This window comes from Manis pentadactyla, chromosome 5 (genome assembly GCF_030020395.1).
Source record: "Manis pentadactyla isolate mManPen7 chromosome 5, mManPen7.hap1, whole genome shotgun sequence".
NCBI classification, from domain to species: domain Eukaryota; kingdom Metazoa; phylum Chordata; class Mammalia; order Pholidota; family Manidae; genus Manis; species Manis pentadactyla.
Genome location: NC_080023.1, coordinates 97,567,706 through 97,590,399, shown reverse-complemented (window position 1 = coordinate 97,590,399; position 22,694 = coordinate 97,567,706).

Sequence of the window (22,694 nt, the reverse complement as noted above, 5' to 3'; positions counted from 1 at the left end):
TACTTATTAAAATTTCAGATGTGTATTTGTATCTCCATGTTACAGGTATTCTTCCTTTTTTTCTGCTTCCTAGATTTTTGCTTTTCTCCTTTGTGCTTGTGTTAAGGGATCTGCCTCTGCTTATACCTGCAGGTCAAGGACTGTCAACCACGGGTGATTCTGTCCCCCCAGGGTACAGTTGGTAATGCTTGGAGACACTTTTGGTTAGCACATCTCAGAGCAGCTAACTGGGGGTATTTTGCTATTATTACAGTGGCAGAAATTAGGGACAGTATCAAGTATTCTGTAGGCTAAAAATCCTGCTGTACATTGTGGACAGTGTAATTGTTAATAAATATAATTGCAGATTCCTCATGACCTACTGAAAACATCAATATTCATAGATTGAGCTTTATGTTTAATTACATTAGAAGTCATATTTTAATTAATTATGTGCTTGAACTTATGTTCTTCAAATTATAATAACTTTAAATATAAGTAATTTTCTATGGTCCCTGAGCACACCTCTACTTTATAGGTTTTGTTAATTTGTTCTTAAATTCTAATGCATGCTTTTGTTTTTAAATTTTATTAAACTGTAGGTTATCTTACTTAAGCTTTTTATTTAATGACCAATTTTTAGCTATTTCTATAATAATAGTATTAAAAAGGGCACTGGATCTAACAGTTGGAGAATCAGTGATTTGGGATGACACTGTATATCATCCCTGCCCAGGAATTTCACCCTTTGAAAGACAAAATAGCTAAACTATGGGCCCTAAACCACCTAAAGCACTTATTATCTCTTTGACTTTGTCAAGCATATTTAAAAAGTGCCATTATTTCCTTCTGTGATAGTCACAGCTTCTATTAATGTTCATTGCCTTCGCCTCCCCTTCCATACACACACAGGCACACATACAGTGAACATTTTCTGAGGTCCTACATACCCCAAAATCAAGAGCATTAAGACTCATTTTCCTCCTCCATTTTTCTGCTTGTTGAGTTGGAATTATAGCTTTTGAGTGAATACAGAAGGAATTCAAGAGAAAGAGGAAATGTTCTTGTCTCAGAAAGTCATTTCTGTGAAGTGAAAGTGAGAGTGAGCTTCACAGGATGTGTGACTGCTGCCCACTTTGTTGCAAGCATTGCTGTGTTTATACTAATCTTGAATGTCTTTCTTACTATACTTCCCATCACTGTTGTGGTTAGAAATTCCTCCAAGACTAACAGATACTCCACCCTTACCCTTACTTTTACAGGTTGTGGCAATCCTTTTAAATATTCCACGTTTATTATAATAGGACTCTGGGAGAGGTTGTATGCAGGCCTGACACTATCTCTTTATCAGAATATCTTACAATGTTTTTTTCCAAATGGGTCCATTGTCTTTTGTGTGAAGGATTTAAGAATCATCTGTGTTTATAGAGGCTCCATTTCTGGGTAGTTTGGAATTTTAAATTCCTTATTCATTTTAGAATGGCAAGCTGAAAAGAATTCCGTTTTTGTCCTTAGAAGGAACTAAGAAGTCAATGGGTATTATGTCCATCCACAGATATCCTAGATTACATGGACATCACATCCTTTGTGCTGCAAGCTTGACAATATTCTCTGTAAAACTAAATCTGAGTCCAAGTTGTCATTCCAGTTAGTCTTCAAAACATGACAAGCTGCATGGTCGATCTAACCCTTTTGCACAACACCAGGTATTTCATACTATATGTGTTGTGTAAATGCATACTTACAAATACTATATTAGCATATTGTACAGTGTGTGAGAAGTGTAGAGAAAAAAATCATGAAAGGATGAAGATGAGTGGAAACAGGAGCTAGATTTTAAGCAGAATTCCCAGGGAAATCCTCACTGAGAAACTGACTTGGCAAAAATGGGAAGGATACTGGGGAAAGGGATTTTTAATGAAAAGATAGCACAAATCTAAACTCATACAGTAAAGCTTGTTTATAATCTTACCAGATGCAAAAGCCCCATTGTTCATTTGAACATGTTAAGTGACCACTAAATGTTATACCCATATCCCTTTTCCAACCATGAAAAGGTTGACCAACTCTGGCTTAATACAACTTATGCTCAGGTATTATAACGATTTTCATTTAATGTCCTTTTATCAGTCCAGTCTCTGCAAAAGGACAAATAATGACTAAATTTTTCAATTCAGATGAAAACTGATTTGTGCTGAAAACATTTCACTCACCTATTTTCTTCCCTCACAGAGTCACCTCACAGCACCTGTTTCAGTCACCACCTTCACCCAGTCTGTGCTCACCATGGTCATTTACTTTTCTGGAATGAGATACAATGTTATTCATTGTTTAAGAAATGAAAATGCCTTATCTTTACAGGTTACATTTGCTGATGTGGCCTCTTCTTTTGTCACTGTGCCTCATCATAGTGATGTGATCTTAATTCAGTTCCTCTAAATTCTTTCATTTGGTCATGATGCTTGTCTGTGTTCTACTTGTTCTTTTCTTCTTCACTTCCTCTCTGTCCTGTTGCCCTCTCCTTTAGATCTCTGAATCACATGTGTCATTTTATCCAAGAGCACATCCAACTGTATTTGCTCTCCTATTTTTGCACATTGTCCTTGGTTATCATCTATTAAAATAACTTTATGAGAGGAAAGCTAAGTAATGAGAATCGGCATCACCCGGTGAAGTCCTGACAGTAACAGTATGGATTCTGAACACAGACTGCACCATTACATCATGAACAATAAGAGATGTGGAAAAATGCTTGAAATTAAAATTAATAAATATTATTTTAATATTATTGACTTTTTAATTATGAATAAATGTAGGAAAGACAATGATGAACAGCTTCCAGTGTTCTAACTAGGCACGATATATTTCAACTTGACTAAACAACCAAAATTATATACACTTCCCTTGTTAGATTCAGGAATATCAAATTCTTACACATGTTTCATCATTATCCCTGCTACAACTATAGCAGGCATCCTTAACAGACTATGGTATTCTTTCTCTCTAATGTAGGCTGGGTACCTTAACGCAATTACCTTCTGTCCATAGCCTCGTACAGCTTCCACCAATTGATCTGTATGGGGACATGAAATAAATTTATTCACCATATTGTCATATAAAGTTGGACATTCTATCTCTATCCATGAGAGTCTCTCTCTCATATTCTGCAGAATGAATAAAAATTTTTCATTTCACAGACCTATTCCCTTCTATTTATAGTTACTCTGTTTCTGTGACTTAATCTCTGTTAGTTTAAATCCCAGTCCTAAATACTGGGAAATAATAAAAGCCAGAGTACGTTTCATTTCAGGTAATATATAATGTTAATAATTTGGAAGGTGAATTGTATAATACTCAGAAGAATAGTTTCTTAATATATATTTCTCTCTAAAGATATTTTTTGGATTGTTTTTCCAAGCCTCTATTTGGGGAACATTTCCAGAGCAATGCTTCATAGATTGGTCAATATAACAGTGCAATAATACACAAGCTCAAATGTCTTCTATGAAGAAATACACCACTGTTTATGAAAATAACTCTAATAGTATAGGAACAAAATGTTTATGTACCTTTAAAATAAGTTTCAATGTACAACACCCTATTTATTTAAGACATTAAATAAAAACAGAGGTATCCATATTTGACTTTAAAATCTAATAGTTGCTGCCATGGAAGTAACTGTATTAGATAATAGAGATAATTCCTTGGCAGGAAATTGATGTCTGATTGAAATTCAAGTAATCACAGTTATTCAACAAATACCTAGTATTCCCAAGGACTACTCTTACGCAGTTTGCAAAATTGTGAAAATAGCTTCTTCAAATTTGTTCAGAAGTTCTTGTATAATGGTAAATGCTTGCAGAACTTAACTCATAGATCTCTTTAGTGACCCATAAAATTCCTGAAATACAATACTACACTTAGTATTTCTTTAGTTTCCATTTTAAGATTGGAAGTTAAAGTCAGTCTCTTAGAGAACCCTGGGTTATTTACATTTGAATATATATGTGAGCAGAAAACTCCAGGGTCATATAAATGTTTTTATGATACTATTTTTAAAGTTATGCATGAGATTCAACTGAAATTTGAGTTTTTAAGAAAATGCTATTGATAATCTCATTTGTAAAATTATTCAGTGTCTATGGCTTAAAATTTTGTGTCTGTGGGTATCTGTCATTGTTCTCTCTGTCCTACATCTAGACTTCTAAGTTCCAATATTGGCAAAAAAATAATAAGAAAAAGAGAGAGAAAAAACAAAGGAAGGGAAGGATTTGCTAAATCTGTAAACCCTAAACTGTAGGCAATTTCTGTGGTTTGTCACCAAGAACTTTGACTACCATTTTATTCATCCAATTCTAGTTCATCCTTAAAGACCTTTCAAAGAATACTTGTCATGAGATACTTTACTCATTGTCCCACCTAATATTTATAGCTTTCATCTCAATGATCTAAACAATTGTTTTAAATAAGTTTACAATAGTATGTGTAATAGTCTAACTGTATTTTGGTCTCTTTTATAATGGTTTGTCTCTATCAGTAAATTTTGGGTAATTTGACAACCATTTTCTTTGTCTCCCCGTTAACTAGCACAAGACTTAGTCCTTAATGTGGGTTTTCTGAACTCAACTGAAATAGGAGATTTTATGGTAATTTTATATTTAGCATTAGTTCTGTTGCTTTATGCATATCTAGTCATACTTTTTGCCAGGTCCATTTTAAATATCTAGACTTGCACTAATGAGAAGGCTTAGTAGTAGTACTTGTGAGTAGATACAATGATGAGAAAAGTAAAGAAAATAGAAAGGAGAAAGGGATAGAAATTATTTTACAGTGAGATTGAACACAAGGTCTTGATTGCATTAACACCAGAATCTAACCAGCTAAGTTCATCAATCCTGAAAAATTGCAGAGGTTTAAAAGTAACTAACGAAATAAATTCCAAGCTATTGACCTACACACATAGGTATGCCTAAATATAAGCCCCTAAAACGGCCTCTGGGTGAAATTAAAAGAAGATTTAATAAAGATCTGAAGCCTTCTCTTTAAAACTTTAGATGTTAATGTGTGAAGAAACTAAAATGAATGAAGTAAATACTTCCAGTGCCCATGCGGACAGCAGGTAGAGCCTCAGAAGACAGCGTGTTCAAGGCACAGAAATTCAGATTACATGTTCCCAGATAGTGACTTCAGAAACTAGAGTAGACAGAATCTACCTCATTAAAATGTGCATTCACTGTTCAAGGTATTAGCTGACATTGCGCAGTGTGTGGTTTGATATATCACTGTGTTTAGCTTGAGACACCCATAGATAATGGATTTGTTGCTTCTGAAATGATTGGACACAATGAACATAGCTTGGGACTCAACTTTTTATGATTTCTATAGCTCCAAATGCCAAAATTTATAGGATATTCACAATTCACATATCCTTGTATCCAGAATATATACTTGCATTCACTAGTTGATACAGCTTCATATGTTCAAGTAATTTGTGTCCAAAATTTCCCACTTGGAGAAATGGAGGCAAGAAGGGAATTTCATAAATAATATGCATATAGTTCTATTATTAGTCTTTTAAAAAAGTTCCTCCTTAACAGTACCCATTCAAAATGTTATGCCACATGCAGACTAAATGTATAATGCATTTTAGGTACGATTTCATACATTTTAGTATGTTCTTCCATAATTCATGAACTTCCAAAAATGAAACAAGAAAACAATTAACAATCTAGTAGGCCATGAGAATATTTATTTTAAATGACTGCCTTGACTTAAAAATTTTTGACTAAAAAAAAAAATACTTGATAGCTTCTGGCCCATTTATAAAGAGCATTCTGCTAACACCCAGTGAAGCCAACTTTTCTAAACATATGATGTGCAGGAGAAAAATGGGTTTGAAGTCATTAGAGGAACAGATGCTGTCATGCTACTGTTTTTACGTGATATGGTTAGATCCAGATGTACAATGTACAGAGAATAGGTAGAAACAGAGGTTCATGTAGCCTTTACCTGAAAGGACAAAACTGATCTTATTATATGTTGAAGAACTATTATACAGACATATAAAAAGATACACACACATTATAAATAACAGTATGTATGCATGTGAGTGTGCATAAAGTAGTGTTCAGTACTGTGGACCATCCAGAGGTGAATAGAATCCTTTAACATTGATCTGATATTTATTGCATACCTAGTAATTCTCAGATATGACAAGCAGTATATTGGAAGTTGCATCACTTTTCTAGGGCTACCTTAACAAAGTACCACAAACTGCTTAAGACAATAGAAATTTATTGTTTGACAGTTCTGAAGGTAAGAAGTCCAAAATCAAGGCCGTTGCAGGGCCATGCTCCCTCTGAATCCTTCCTCGACTCTTCTCTGATGGTTTGCTAGCAATCTTTGGTGCCCCGTGTATTACAGCTGCTTAGCTCAAATCTCTGCCCTCTTTGTTACATGATGGTATTCCTGTTGTCTCCCTTTCTTCACATGACTGTATTCTTTTTTCCTATTAAATTATCATTGATATACAATCTTATGAAGATTTCACATGAGCAACATTGTGGTTACAACATTCACTCATGTTATCAAGTCCCCCTCAAACCCCATTGCAGTCATTATCCATTAACGTAGTAAGATGCTGTAGAATCATTACTTGTCTTCTCCATGCTATACTGCCTTCCCTGTGATGCCCCTACATTACGTGTGCAAATCACAATGTCCCTTAATCCCCTTCTCCCTCCCTCCCCATCCCCTTCCCTTTAGTAACCACTAGTTCCATCTTGGAGTCTGTGAGTCTGCTGCTGTTTTGTTCCTTCAGTTTTGCTTTGTTGTTTTACTCCACAAATGAGTGAAATCACTGGCCCATTTATAAAGGGCATTCTGCTAACACCCAGTGAAGCCAACTTTTCTAAACATATGATGCACAGCAGAAAAAGTGGATTTGTCGTCAGTAGAGGAACAGATGCTGTCATGCTACTGGTGCCATCCTAATTGGTGTGAGGTGATATTTCATTGTGGTTTTAATTTGGATTTCCCTGATAATTAGCAATGTGGAGCATCTTTTCATGTGCCTGTTGGCCATCTGAATTTCTTCTTTGGAGAATTTTCTGTTCATATCCTCCACCCATATTTAATCAGGTTTTATGCTTTTTGCGTGCTGAGGCATGTGAGCTCTCCTTGTCTTTCTCCACTTGGCTTATTTCACTGAGCATAATAACCTGTAGCTCCATCCATATTGTTGCAAATAATAGGATTTGTTTTCTTCTTATGGTTGAATAATATTCCATTGTGTATATATATTACATCTTCTTTATCCACTCATCTACTGTTTGGACACTTAGGTTGCTTCCATATCTTGGCTATTGTAAACAGTGCTGTGATAAACATAGGGGTGCATATGTCTTTCTGAATCTGGTATCTTGTTTCCTCACTATAAATTCCTAGGAGTGGAATTTCCGGGTCAAATGGTATTTCTATTTTTAGTTTTTTGAGAAACCTCCATACTGCTTTCCACAATGGTTGAACTAATTTACATCCCTACTAGCAGTATAGGAGAGTTCCCCTTTCTCTGCATCCTTGCCAGCATTTTTTGTTCCTTCTTTTTGGATGTTAGCCATACTAACTGGTGTGAGGAGATATCTCATTGTGGTTTTAATTTGGATTTCCCTGATAATTAGTGATGTGGAGCATCTTTTCATGTGCCTGTTGACCATCTGAATTTCGACTTTGGAGAATTGTCTGTTCATATCCTCCACCCATATTTAATTGGGTTATTTGCTTTTTGGGTGCTGAGGCATGTGAGCTCTGTATATATTTTGGATGTCAACCCCTTATTGGATATGTCATTTATGAATATATTCTCCCATACTGTAGGATTTCTTTTTGTTTTATGGATGGTGTCCTTTGCTGTACAGAAGCTTTTCAGTTTGATGTAGTCCCATTTGTTCATTTTTGCTTTTGTTTCCCTTGCCTGAGGAGATGTGTTCAGGAAAAAGTTGCTCATGTTTATATTCAAGAGATTTCTGCCATAAAATATAGATTTTATGACTTACATTCAGGTGGGGCACAAAAATTCTCAATCATAGCATTAGTTGGTCATAAAGATGGTAGTACAGCATAGAGAATATAGCCGGTGATTCTATAATATCTTTCTATGTTGACAGATAGTAACTGTAATAGTTGGGGTGAGGATTTAATAATGTGGTAACTGGTTACCCACTGTGTTGTATACTTTAAACTAACATAGATTGTATATCAATTATACTTCAACTAAAAAAAAGAAAGAAATGGTAGTAGGACTGAGTTTCAGGCACTCTTGTAGTCACATCAACATTGAATGGAAGCTGGGCAATTTATTGGGTGTTTGGGGGTTTTATTTTGCTTTTGCTGCTATATAGTATAACTCCTTCAAGATTTTAGTAGGGAAGATTTATCAGGGAACAATGAACCAGTAGGACTAACAACTTCCCTTTTGGGTGTTTATTCACATTGAATATCTTTTTATTCGGTCCCAATATTTATGCTGCTCCCATTTAAGATCCAGCTCAAATGCAGACAGAATTATCTTAGTTTCCTTTAAACCAATTCTCATTAATCATCTTTTGAAAAATCTATAAAAAATAACAAAAAAAAAGTTTAACAGAATTTTTATTATTGTCGTCTCATTTCATACCCTTTCTCCAAAATATCAGCTGTGTTTTTCCATTAAATGGGTGTCATTGCACTGATAATGCACTCGGCTTCCTCCTGTCAAAATGTTTAATCTCGTCTTACTTTTTATACAGGAAGAATCTTCTCTTAACCAACTTGAATCTTTTAAAATAAAATTCAGAGCATCTAGTTCTGACCATGCTACTTTTGTCCCTTTGAAACTCCTTCAAAATGTTGTTTTATGATCTAAAGAATGCTTTTCTTCCTAAGATTTAATTGAAACCTAATTGCTAAATGCTAGATACCCTCATTAAGGCTATATTTAATAAAGAGTTCTCAACAGTAGCCAAAAAACTTTTATGTCTTACTGGAAAGTTAACCGACCTTGACAGTCATAGGTTTTCTTGTCTCAGGAGGGGGCAAACTTTGGACATTCATGAGACTTTGCAGTATTTCAATGTGGAGATTGAGGAGCACTTGATTAGCACTAAGTGGGAATCATGATATGATAGTTGAGTGTTGGAAACCAGGCTGAAGATTTTGAGACAAGAATTTCAAAGAATCTTGGAAAGTAAACAGTCATTTTTGATACTGCCTGCTGAAGAGTCAAATATTTAGATGTTCATTTAAGTGTGTCTTGGGAAGTCCGTGAAAATAATAAATAGTATAATGAATATTAAAATAATAAAGTCATTTGTAATTTTTATCTTACTGGACAGAACTTTCCTGGAGTGGTAGAATAATATTGATGTAGTGTAAACAGTAAAGTTTGGATGTAGAAAGTTTCATGTCCTCAGGAGGCATGTTCTAATATGTTAAGATCCAAGGCCAGTTTGTTGTAGAATCAGACTTAGTATATCCGTGTTCTGAATAATTGAGATTCTTACTCTACCACAATACATTCCCAATTTCCTTTTATTCATGCCCACGAGAGTTTGGATAATGTATTATCCCAAATTTAATTACTAAGAATGACATGCAAATATAAATATATATTAATCCTAATGCAAGCAGTTATTTTCTGACAGAAACTGGAGAGGTGAGCAGAGTACATAGGCATTAAGGATACCTATATTTAAGAAAGCAGTAAATATGCTCCTGCAGCAAAATGTGAAAGATCCTTGAGTTTTCATTAAGAATGTTCACTAAGGCTCCATTTGTGCATTTCCAATGCATCAAAAATGTTATTTCACACCTATACCACAATACTTTAAAATGTTTTGAAATATATATTTATATTCATATAGTATTTTGCAACATATATTTATTTTCCAAAAAATTAGTTTTGTGAATTGATGAACCTATAAAAACATCCTATTCAGAAAAAATTTTCAAAAATAAATTTCTTCCAAAAAAACTTGTTAACATACATGTGTTCATTTAAACAAAGTTAAAAAAACTTCTTTTTAATGATTAAAAATAACAACCAAATAAAGATTATTGATACATATTCATATATTTTATAGTCATATATCAACCAGTTTCTTAGTCTTAACTCTAATAAATGTCTAAATGTTTTTCTGAGGAATATACTTTCACAATACTGGAAAATAGTGGAGGCTGTTCAGAGTCAATCATTAATTATGTATGTACCACAGCTAATTCCAAATACATTTCAATTCCACTCTTTTTAACCATTTTTTTAGTAAAATCATTGTTTTACCATGATGCTGTGCTCTACAAAATTTTCACTTTTAATTGTAAAATAAATTACTTTTATCTTCAATACTGTTTTAATTGAATTTATAATAACATTTACAAGAATAATATCAAATGCCACATTAATTTTCAGTAGTTTTGCTTTGATAGGAGTAAAGAATAGGAGGGAAAAACCTTGAAACACTATTGGATTTAACTTCCCTGATTTATATTTTAAATCTCTGTGCCATTTTCAAATGACATCATTTTAATTTTTTGTGACATTATTTTTCTTTTAAAGGGCCAATAGGAGCTGATCTCATCTCAAACAGAAGAAAACTTATAATTGAAAATGATAAAAGTTAACTAAGGAAAAGTCATATGATCTAAATGAAAGCTCATACTTCACAAAATGATATGTAAATGCCTTTCTGGAACTTGTATGATAAATCATCATGGGACATTCTAATTAAACTAACTATAATGTTTTAAGTAGATCTTACAGCTTATACAACAGATTTGCAGCAGTTGTCTTAATAAGAAATGATTAGTCTTAGTAGATGATAAATTTTGACATTTTATCATTTTTTTGAAAAATAAAATGCTATTTTCATTGTATATGGTCTTTTCACCTCATTGTTATAGAAAAGCAGTATTGTAAAATAAATTCATTTTCAATTAGTAATATAAATAGGTGCAAATTGTGGCATAAAATATATTGAGAAACCAGTATAGCTATAATATTTTTACTTCTCTGTAAAAGCTCTTTAAACTATGGTGGATTTGCTCATTCTTTATTACCCACACTTATTTCATATTCACAAAGATACATTTTTCTTTGCACTGGTCCCACTGACTGGCATTACAGTGGCTTTATTGCCTCTGGCAGCATTCAGCACCCCACCCTGTGGCACCCCAGAAATGTGAGTTATGCTCTTGATTGCTAGTATCCAAGCAACTTAATTTTATCAGCAAATATTCTGAATGCTGAGCTTGAAAGACAGGTGAGAATTAAGTTGATAACCAGGTCCAAGAAAAGAAAGAATAGAAATGTGTAGTCTCTTATATTTAACCACATGTTAAAGTAAGAACTCCATGTTTTACATTTATGTTGCACATAATACAAGAGGGGAGAATGACAGAGGTCAGGAATAACAGTCTCATGCTGAGTTATGCAACTATTAGTAATTATACTTTGTTTAAAGACAATGAAAAGTTCAGGAAAATACTAAACCAGATAGACTGGAAGCCTAAACAATAGGAATTAACCAGAACTCTCCATGTCAAACCAGATTGTATAGGTTTACTGTGTTTCTCATATGATTAGATAGATTCTTAAGTCTTGTTCTGGGCATCCATTTTAATTTGCTATTGATTTATTCAATTTATTGCCAGCCATCTGGCAGAGCTTTTCCTTCTTTTTTAATGAATTGCCTCTAAAGTTATCTTAGTAATGATTTAATGGTTCTCTTTGTTTTGCACTGTGACATGGTTCACTGTTTCATAATTCAGACACATTAAAATATAAGTCATTGGAGGATTTAACAGTGCTTTGAAAAGCATGAAAGAGTGAAAGGGTGAAAGAGCCAAACAACCTTGCCGTTTCACCAAAGCTGATGCTGCTTCTCTTCCTATTTGACTGGCATGAAGTTAAATTTGTGGGCTTAGGAGCTGGACCGAGTTGAGATGCCAACCCTACCACCTTGGGCAGCCTAGACACTTAACTGCTCTGTGCTACATTATCATCATTTGTGTCTTATGAGGTGGGTTTTCTATGGGGATTAAGTGAATTACTACAAGTAAGTTGCTTAGAAGATACCAGGCTTACTCAATGTTTGTATAATCATTACTCTGAGGTGATAGCTTCATTTCTCTTCTCTGCCTACTTGCTCCTTCTCTCCCTTTTCTCTTACTATTATTCTTATTTATCAACCATTGTGGGCTATTAATACCTACATTTACATAATCTGTGTACTCTTACCAGGTTCACCCAGGATTTATCCCAGTTTGACCTCAATTTTGTTAAATTTTGGATGTTTTCTCATGAAGGAAGCTCAAACCATTTAGCACATTACCTGAACCCTACAAGGGTTGAAGAAATATTGCTGTTATTGTCACCTCTGCTGCTTGGTGACATTCGTGGTGGCACTGTTACTATTGTTTTCATGTTTACATTATTTGGGAGTTACTGGTATTCCATTTCTTAGCGTCAAAAGGTGAGGTATTTCATGTGTACTATCCATGTCACTATATTTCTTAAATAGAAGTATTAATATGTCTTCAGTTAATTTAACAGTAAAAAGAAATGGAGAGCCATCAGCAACCTTGTTGAAGTTAGGAATCAAACTATGAAGTTATTGTTTGTTCCTTTGTTTCATATTTTTGACTAGACAAAGAAAAATGACCCTGTAAGAATGAATCAATTAAATATTAATTTATATCACTTCAAGCAAACTAAATCACTCAACATGAAACTTACATTGAGTGTCTTTAGTTATGAATGCATTTTATTTTAAATCTGTTTTCTTCACAATTGCTGCTTTAAAGTAAAATTGATGGTTCTCTAATCCTTTTATTAATGGTGTCAAACAAATGTCTTCGTTCATAACTTTAGAACCAAAGCAAAAAAGTGTCTGTTTGTTTTTCACGTGGATTTTATTTTGTATCTTTATTAAGGAAAACAAAAGAATTCCTGTTGTGTCTATGACTGGCATTTCTGCTTTGAACTCAATTTTCACCTTTGCAATAAAAAAACAAAATTTGTTAAGAAATGTAGAATATATTTGCTCCATGAGCTAAACAATATGAAGAAAAATCTTGAAATTTACCCACATTTTGAAAAGTAGTTTTTTATAGATTAAAACATATTTTAAAAATCATAGTGATAAAACAAATCCTAGTTTGTAATCATTATTTTTCCTCACTTCAATTCACATAATCTGCATTTTAAATAGAATAAGGTACTTTAAAATGGTTTTAGATACAGAGGAAAGCAACTTCATGTTGTCAGTAAAATAATTAGGTGTAACAAAATACTTAAAATTGAGCAGATTAAATATGTCTTTATTTTACCCATTAAAATGGTTAAGATTTGGATTTCTAAATGTTTATCTAAAGCTCTATAATTCCATACAATTTTAGTACTAAAATGAATTACTGTGTTAGCTATTCTATTATTATTTACATAATGAGGGCAATATTAATATGTAACTCAAAGCTCCATTTATTTTCATGTCCATTATATTAATATAGTCTGACTCTGTCTCTCTTCTCCTGTGTTGCTCATGAATTAGTAGAACAGCTAAGGTTAGCTGATCTGGCTGGGTTCTACTAGCATTGACTAGACTAGCTCATGAGTCTTCAGGTCACCTAGGGGATCTGCTCTAAGCTAGACTTAGCTAGTACATCTTTTCTGTGCAGTATTGATACACATGTCCAAGCCTGTCCTTCTTATAGTGATAATGGACAAGAGTAAGTAAAAACACATAATGCCTCTTAGGCCACAGCTTGGAACTAGCATAATGTCACCTTCCCTTCATTCTATTGGTCAAACACGTCATGTAGCAGAACCAAAAGTGAAGGGTTGGGAAAACATGGCCCTCTTACTGGGAAGAATTAGAAGTCTACAACAAGGACTTTAATACTGGCAGGAGTAAAGAAGGTCAATAATATATTTCACTACATTTTCCTTCTTTCTTTTTTATTTTGAAGTACTGATTGTTTTCCTCAGATTATATATATTATAGCTGGCACATTTCACAAAATAAAAGCATTCTAATGGGGGTTCTTTTTGTTGTTGTTGTTTTTTACTTTAGAATTAGGTTGGAACTACTGTCACTATAGACAGTACACAAATAAAATGTGCTTATTACTGGCCCTCTAAAGTCATTCTAGCCTTATAAGGTAGCAGTAAGATTTCTATGATGCATTAAATGTAGATTTTCTGTTTTCTCACAAATAATCATGAAAGAACACTGAATGTTTCTTTCCATGGCTTTATGGCAATTCATTTCTCTTTAATTAGAAGTTCAGGATTTCTAAGTGTATGTCTATAAATTTATAATTGCAAACAGTTAAAGTCCTAAAGGGAATTAATATATTAGTTACCCTGTTGTTCTCCACATTAAGAGGCCAGTGTTATTATATAATTGAAAGCTCTATTTGTTTCAATGTTCATATGTTACTTCAGTCTGCTTCTTTGGGTCTATATACTCCAAAGAATAGCATCATCTATTGACAGTCACTTTGTGAAATAAAAATGGTGTTCTAATAAGATTATAAAAAGTAGTGAACAAAATGGAAAAATTAGGGAAACAATTACAATTATAATGACATGATCTTTTTATATTCAGTATTGTATAGCTACATAATGAATTCAGATTTGCATTTTTCAAAATGCAGGCCATGCTTCATTATGTGCATTTACATTGATAGATTAAGGTCAGCATTTCAAAATGTTTAGGGACTGGAATGGAATGAAGAGACATGGAATGGAAAAGAACAAAAAAACAGTATCAAATGCATTGCACATAGAATTGTCCTATGAAACTCTTGTTTTGTGTGTGTGTGTGTGTGTGTGAAACAACTGGTATGGTGGAAAGACAATGAATAGAAGGTGAGTCATCTTGTAGATTCCAGATTTGCTGCTTATGTCTTAATGTTCTAACCTGTGCAATGTAGATAGTACTGCTCTGATGGGAGGATCTTTGTAAGACTCAAAACAATCTATGAGAACTTTTGTAAACTATAAAGTACTCTTTAAAATGATTTGAAGATAACATAATTTTAGTATTGAATGTATTATGAAAGCAAGTATATTGAAACAAACTTATGCTAACAGCAGTGACTGAGAATATCAAGTTCAACAAATAGCACTTTTAGCTACATCACCCTACAGTAGAGCTAGAAGGACCAGGTAAACAGTGATCATGCTGGAGGAATAAATCCTTCCAAGGTAATATGGAAATCTGCAAACATACCCTTTAGTTTGTCAGATTATGGAATATTAATTATTTAGACTTGAGAAGTTGTACTTGATAAGTAATGGACTTTATTTTAAAGACTAGCATGACAATTTTAACTAAATAATTTATTTTAGTTTGAATTGGCCTTCATTTACATAGCAATATCCTAAATAAAAAAGCCTAGTTTTCTATTTCTTATGACAAAGAAACTGAAAATCTGACTTAAAGTTTTATTGATTTTAGTTCAGTTCATTTATTTTGACCTTAAAATACTTCCTATATTATGTCATCATTATCTTGGAAAGGACATCCCATAATAAGTGGAACTTAGAAAGTCATCTTTCTTTCAGAAATGCATTGCTGATAAACCATTAGAGTATACCCATTACTCCATGTACTCCATATCAAGACTCTTACTGAAATCTATAGATAACTGGATATTTAAAGTAATATCATGATTTAATGATATTATACAATATACAATGTCACTCCTCTACTACTTTCACTATAAGCTCAGTACAAATGAGCAGTTTCTATAAAGGTCATTTGAGAGTAAATGCTTCAAGTTGTAATTATATTGGCATCTGTGAGAGGAAGGGACTAATTGCAAAGCAACCACTTTTCAAGTTATGAGGGGCATAGGAAGGTAAATGAATGCATGCATATTTCGTGAAACAAAAAAATAGATCTATTGCTAAGTATAAATTTGCATTCTCCACACCCCATCCCTACACTATGATTATATCCTCAGAGTCCCTAGAGAGCATACCCTACACTATGATTATACCCCTGGTTAATTTATAATGTCCCCCACATCACCTGGGGTTAACCCATGTGCTACTCTTTACAACAGAGATTTTTCTGATTGAGTGATACTAGATTTGAAATACCTAGATGGCTTTCATCTAATCTGTAGTTTACCATTCTTTCCCAGGTGTTGAAGAACTATTTCATTACTATTTCTACTAGACTAAATGAATGTGTGTGTGTGTGTGTGTGTGTGTGTGTGTGTGTGTGTGTGTGTGTGTGTCTGTGTCTGTGTATGAGTTATATAAAGGAATGCAATCTACTATCTGAGATAGAGATTCAGTGACTAAGTCCAGTTATAGGTGAAACTGGAGGTTATTCACTCACGTAATCTACCAGTAAGAAGGATGTTAAATTAATTTTCTTCACCTTTTATGTGTTTTTTGTGTGCATCATTTTATATATTAGAGTTTGAGAGAAAGTACAGTATCAAATTTCTGGTAATAGCAGTTTTCTTTAAAGCATATCATCAGAGATGAATTGGCAGATTCTTGCTTCACCATATTTTATACAATATTGCCCTCTATGGGAACCTAAAATACTGAAGATTTTTGCAGACTGGTAAGTATATTTTCTGATACATTTATGCGGTCATCACATGCTTCTTTTTCCTCTCTTATTTACTGCTCTCTTCCTCACCCTCTAAAATGCATAAACAGCTGAGCTGGCAAACAAATTTATCATTCTTAGTGTGTTTATAGTATCATTTTATTAATTCATTACAGAAATCATTTTGTTACTTTCAAATATTTGTTTTGTCTTATTTTGATGAAAATATCTGTCTTCAGAATACCACATTTATTTTTATTTAATTTATAATCATTTTATGTATGAAAATTTCTGTTCAGAAAGGGGACACTTCAATTAATGTGCTGAAATAAAATGACAGTATAATATAGAAAATAGGAAAACCATATTATATAAGAGAACATTTAGAAATAACAATGGCATTCTTTTGATTCTATAAATTAAAATCAAATTAAATACATAAAGTATTTTAAATATTTAAAGAAGAAAAAATATTTTACTCTTACTAAAATCTCTTTATTTGTGAGAAATATTGGGGAGATTTAAAATGTCATGGGTTCTAAAATGGAGAACTAATATGGGTTTTCTTATGTATGAGAAAAATTGTTTTATAACACACATTTTCACCTTCATTTTGAAATGAGCTGTTGCTTCTATTTGTGTAACACAGAACTGGTGCCATGGTTGCATTGAAAATGTACTTGTGTGTGAAATGTTAACGCACTCCTATCCCCATTTCCTACCTATGAGTTGCCATCATTCATTCAGTAGTTTAATTTTTTTAAGTGCAGATAACTACTCTGTATGATGATACTGCTCCAAATACTGAGCATATAACTCCAAAACAAATAGAAAAAGAAGTAGAAGATATGATCTCTGTCCTCAAAATGCAAATATTTCATTTCTGAGATTACAATTGGGACTAAAAATTAGTGTGTCTCTAAAACAAATATTGATGGCAATATAGTGCTGTATACTTAACTGCTAGCTGGTTACAGAAGGCACTACTGAGTTTACAGGCTACAGCATATAGCCTGACCCTAGTCATTACAACTCATCCGTTCACTTGTATCACCTCTCAAGCATAAAAGAGACTTTCAACCACTGCTGGCTAGCTTTCAAGCGTCATGTTCTTCTATATACCACTGCTCACAATGCACCCTCTCAACAGCCCCCCAGTCCCCACAAAAAACTACTATACTAAAAACCAAACAGGACAAGGAGTGGGAGCACCCAGTGAATTATCCCAGAGTGATGGTAATTTAGAGTGTGTCATTGGAGCTAACAAGACAGAAATGGATTTACAAAATCTTGGTAAAACATTAAGATTTCCCATGCTGATCAGAGCATTAGCAGAAGTACCTCATAAATGAAATGCCTTTCCCTGAAGGACTGAAGCAGGCAGAAAACAAATGATACTGGGATACCTAAGATAAAAGGAATTTGCTAACAGATGAAACAAAAATACCCTATAAGGCAGAAAGGGTTTTTACAAATGTATCACCATGATGCTAGGATTCTGGTCTGCAAGCAGGTTTCTCACTTGGAACACTTGGCACTTTAAATTAGAAGATATAAAATGACTTGGCTTGTAAGGCCTAACTCAAAAGGAAATCGCCATTAAACCATAATGAAATTTTGGCAAACACATTACAAGAAAAGAAATAAATGAAGAAACAGTGAAACTGCCAGCTGTGGATACCCCATTCATAATGAAGCACTTGGAGTTATTTAAAGGTTCTGTGATAAGAGACTCTTACTGAAGTTGTGGCCTAATTAAGGTACTTTATGGACTCTAAGCACCTTTTTATAGCCTCAACAACAGAAATTCACTGAAAATTCTCATAACGGAGATCAGACCATTGAATAACCGTAAATTTAATTTCTAATGTCCTCCTTCGCCTCACCTAGGGTCCCATGTGTGCCACCCTTTCACCACACAACAGAGATTTCTGTGATCCAGTGATGCTTTGGCAAACATATGCTATTTATTAAAAATCATGTTCCTTTAGGCAATGGCAAGCCAAACTGGAATTGGATTATTTAGTCTGTTTGTTCCCTCACTGGCCTTTCAAGCTTTGCATCTTCAAAGGATTTATTTGAAGCGTGAACATGCTGATTTGTCTTTTGCTGAAACAAAGCACAACAGTGATAGGGACAAGAATATTCTTTTTTCCCACCCGTGGTTCCCATTTTTTCTGTCCCTAAATAACTTGCTAACAAGAGATTCAGATTTATATGAAGATAACATTTAGGTCTGTGACTGCAGTGCTTATTGTAATAATTTTTCTTACAATGTATATGATTCCAATGAAGCAAAACTGACTCTATGCTCTTTCTTTCTCACATGGGTAATTATCTGAGTGATTAGTAGCAGAAGTTTTTTCTTCCTAAAAAAAGTTTTTGTATTAGTCACTCACAGCCCAATTAGAGGCTTTCCCCCACCCCCTAAAGGCATAAACTTTGAACATAGCAGTTTCTTCTATTCATACTTTTTCTTTTAAAAAACAGTAAGAGCCTTTTGTGTTAGTTGGGACAACTGGAAAGTTGCTCATGATAAAAAAACAATCATTGCAAGATAGGAGACAGAAAGTAATGCCATGGTAATAGAATCCTGCATGCATAAGCTTTAGTACCTTACATTGTGAATTGAATTAGTTGTATTCATTCAAAATTCTCATTTTTGCAGTAGAATTAAGGAAGAGAAACTTGAAAAAATAACATTTTGTATTTAAACTAATATTTTATATTAAAATCTTTACATACATATGAAGGATTTAAAAATAGTAATTAGAAGGTATTGGAAAGAATTCTTTGCAAATTTGTATTTATCTTAGATGTGTGGATTTAATACTTGCCTTTAGTAACAATTAACAAAAAAGTTGATGAGGAAGAAAATGAAATTTTAGAAATTATATATGCTGTACTTTTCTGAAGTCCTCTATAATTTTATTAGTAGATATTATTTCTTTCTGACTTTCACTGTAGAAGATGAATTGATATATAAACCAAAAAATAAGTTTCCTTTCTCAGTAAACATGCTTGGTTTTGTTTTCTATTTCTTCTATTGAATAAATAGGCACTGATACACAGTTTGTATGCTATAAACGTATTTTAATTGTGTATTATAGAATATTTCAAAGTGTTTAATTTTTACAATTTCAAAACCATGCATATGGTACTTTTTTTGGACTTTCAAGGAGACTCTGTTGAAAAAAGAGACTTTGATAGCAAATGAATAAAAATATGTGCACCTCCAAAAATTGATTAGGTCAAATTCAGTTCAATTTAATAAAGATCCACTGGGAATTTAGTGTGTGTTTGGCCATGTCTTAATAGATAGAAGAAAAATTATATTGCACTTAATGTGGTGTCAAAAGAAAAATAATAATATTCAACTGTGAGCAGTTGGGCAAATGCTTTGCATTAATGTGTTCTATTACAAGCTACCTGGACAGATGCCGTATCTGACTCTAAGTGCAAGATTCATAAACATAGAACATAGTTAAGTGATTAAAAGACACTTTGAGAAAATAATTCTTCCTATCTTCTTTTGCATATCACATTCCCTCCTTGCAAAACTCAAGATCATTTACTTCATTTTCCCAACATAACAGATTAGAAAATTATAAAACTTAGTAATTTTGCAAATACTTTTTTTAATCATTAGAAAATACAATATACAAGAAAAATTATATTTTGGGATAATTTTGTTTTTATTTTTCAGTATAGATACTGAATTTCTCCAGCTTTCCCGAAGAGCAGGAAATAAAGCAATTTTTGGTTGGTTTCTATCATTTATACATGTGTATATCTGGTGGGACCTTCTAGCCCCAAGATAGAGTTTATTTCTGAATAGACAATGAGAAAAGGACAGTAAAGTGAGTTTTTTTCTTTTCTTACCATGAATTTGAACTCGGAATCTCAGATTTCTTTTTGTTTTTAAAATTAATATTTAACAAATAGCTAAAGGTATTTTATCTTAGATTATATTAAGAATATCGTCCACTACTATTTTTTACACTTTTACATTGTAACACTTTTACTTTGTAAAGTGCTTTCATTTTATTATTCATTTCACTCCAAAAAATAATGTTATGTTTCTTTAGCTGCAAACATTGGTTTTAGACTAATACTGGAGAAAAAAAAACATATCTAAAATATTCATTTGTAATCAGTTAACACCAACTATGGCTATCACCAGTGCTGAGGATGTAAACTGTGCTCCATATTTTAATGCCATAGTTTTGTAATCCAAATCACTGTGTTGTCATTTAGTACTCATATCTGAAAATATATGATAAAGTAGCATTCTTTACTGAGTTCTGAAATAGAGATATGTTAATAAGATAAACAACTTGACTATTTTTTTAAAAGATTTCATTTTTTTACAGATAATACAAGAATAATGACTAAACTTGAATAAATAAAAAGTATTATTAGTATAAGAAACTACATAAAATGGAAAATCTTCATTTTTTAAATTTATTTTATTTTGTTTCTCAGCAGTTAGTATTTGGCATGATTCTCTTCAAATAATAATTGAGTAAGAGATTGAAATATTTAGCTGCGGTTTATTTATCCATTTTGAATTATGATGTGTATTGCTGTGTAAATTCTGACTTGATTTTCAAATGCATCTTCACTAACCAAAGATTCTCAAAACGTAGTAGGTAGTACCTGAACTCTTTGAGGATTTGCAAAATATAAAATTTTCCTTTAGTAAAACTTTTAGCCCTCAATCTGAATAAATAATGGCAACATTAATCTATTAGTGATAATGATTAAATATAATTATAATATATATATTATATACATGTATATAATGTATATACAGTGTATGTACATATACATTATATATAATCAGTGATAATTACTAAATAAGTTATTTTTAATTCACTAGATTACTTTTCTATCCTCTCTGTAGCCTATGCCTATAGCTTGCTGAACCTCAAAACCTTGTGCAATATAAAAAAAGCTAGTAACAGTGAGTTGAAATTAAAATTATTCATCCAAAAGACCAGATATCAATAAATGCTATATTTGGAGGGACAATCCCCCCTCAACCTGCAACATATACTGAAAGGATCACTGATATCACCCCAGTAATTCAAGCAGAAACTATTTATAACCAAAGATACACACATACCAAAAGGTATGTAGCTGGGGTTTGAGCAAAGTTTGTAACTCTGTTCTCTAGCCTACAAAGGGTTTGGGGCTGAATTGTCATTAGCACAACTTCACTAAATTAAGTAGTGGGGACTAAAGAAAGTATGGAAACAAAAAGAGCCCAGGGAATCATATAGCCTAGGATGAAAAAAAGATACCCTTGAAAGCATTTTCATTTGTCTTGTATGTATTTGAATAAAGAAGGTCAAAGAACTTTACATAAATACATGTAATTTATAGTATGTTTGTTAGTTAATATGACTTATTTGAAAACAAAGAGCAGGTAATCTTCATCTTATATTGACAAGTAGAAAATTGAACCATGGAGACAATTTTTGTCTATGTTAGGAATAAAACTTTTCCATAATAATAAAATACTTTACCTCAATTAATGAAACAAATATACAATAAACAAACACATATATGCATGTGCACACACACATGCACATACAGATAGCTACTCATTCTAATATTTATTATGGTCTAAAATATTACTAATTTCAGGAGTCTATAGCACATTAATTTTCTCCAAGTTTCCTCCTGCTCACTGGCTTTTGTTGAGTTCATATTTCATGTGTTTGACTGACACACGTTTACTGCAGAAAACCTTGTTTTGAACTTTTCTTTTTTATTCAGTAGAATTTCTCAGTACAGTACCATAGCTGCAAAGTGGAATTTTACTCTAGAATTTTGTAGGAAGTTGTCTAACTGTACAATGAAAGATTATGCAAATCCTCAAGGAGCATCTAATCAATCACTGTGGTGTGAGAGGAATGCAGCTGATCGTTGAATTAGCTTCTGTGGGAATGTGCTCATGTGTAACATCCCACTGACTGGATGACATCACAACAGCTCCAGGTCCTTGAAAGTCTTGAGGATGATTAGCTGAAGGAACTGGCTGCTCCTGCCAATCATAATCCGGCAGAGCTGCCTTTATAGTTCTGGAGATGTGAGAAG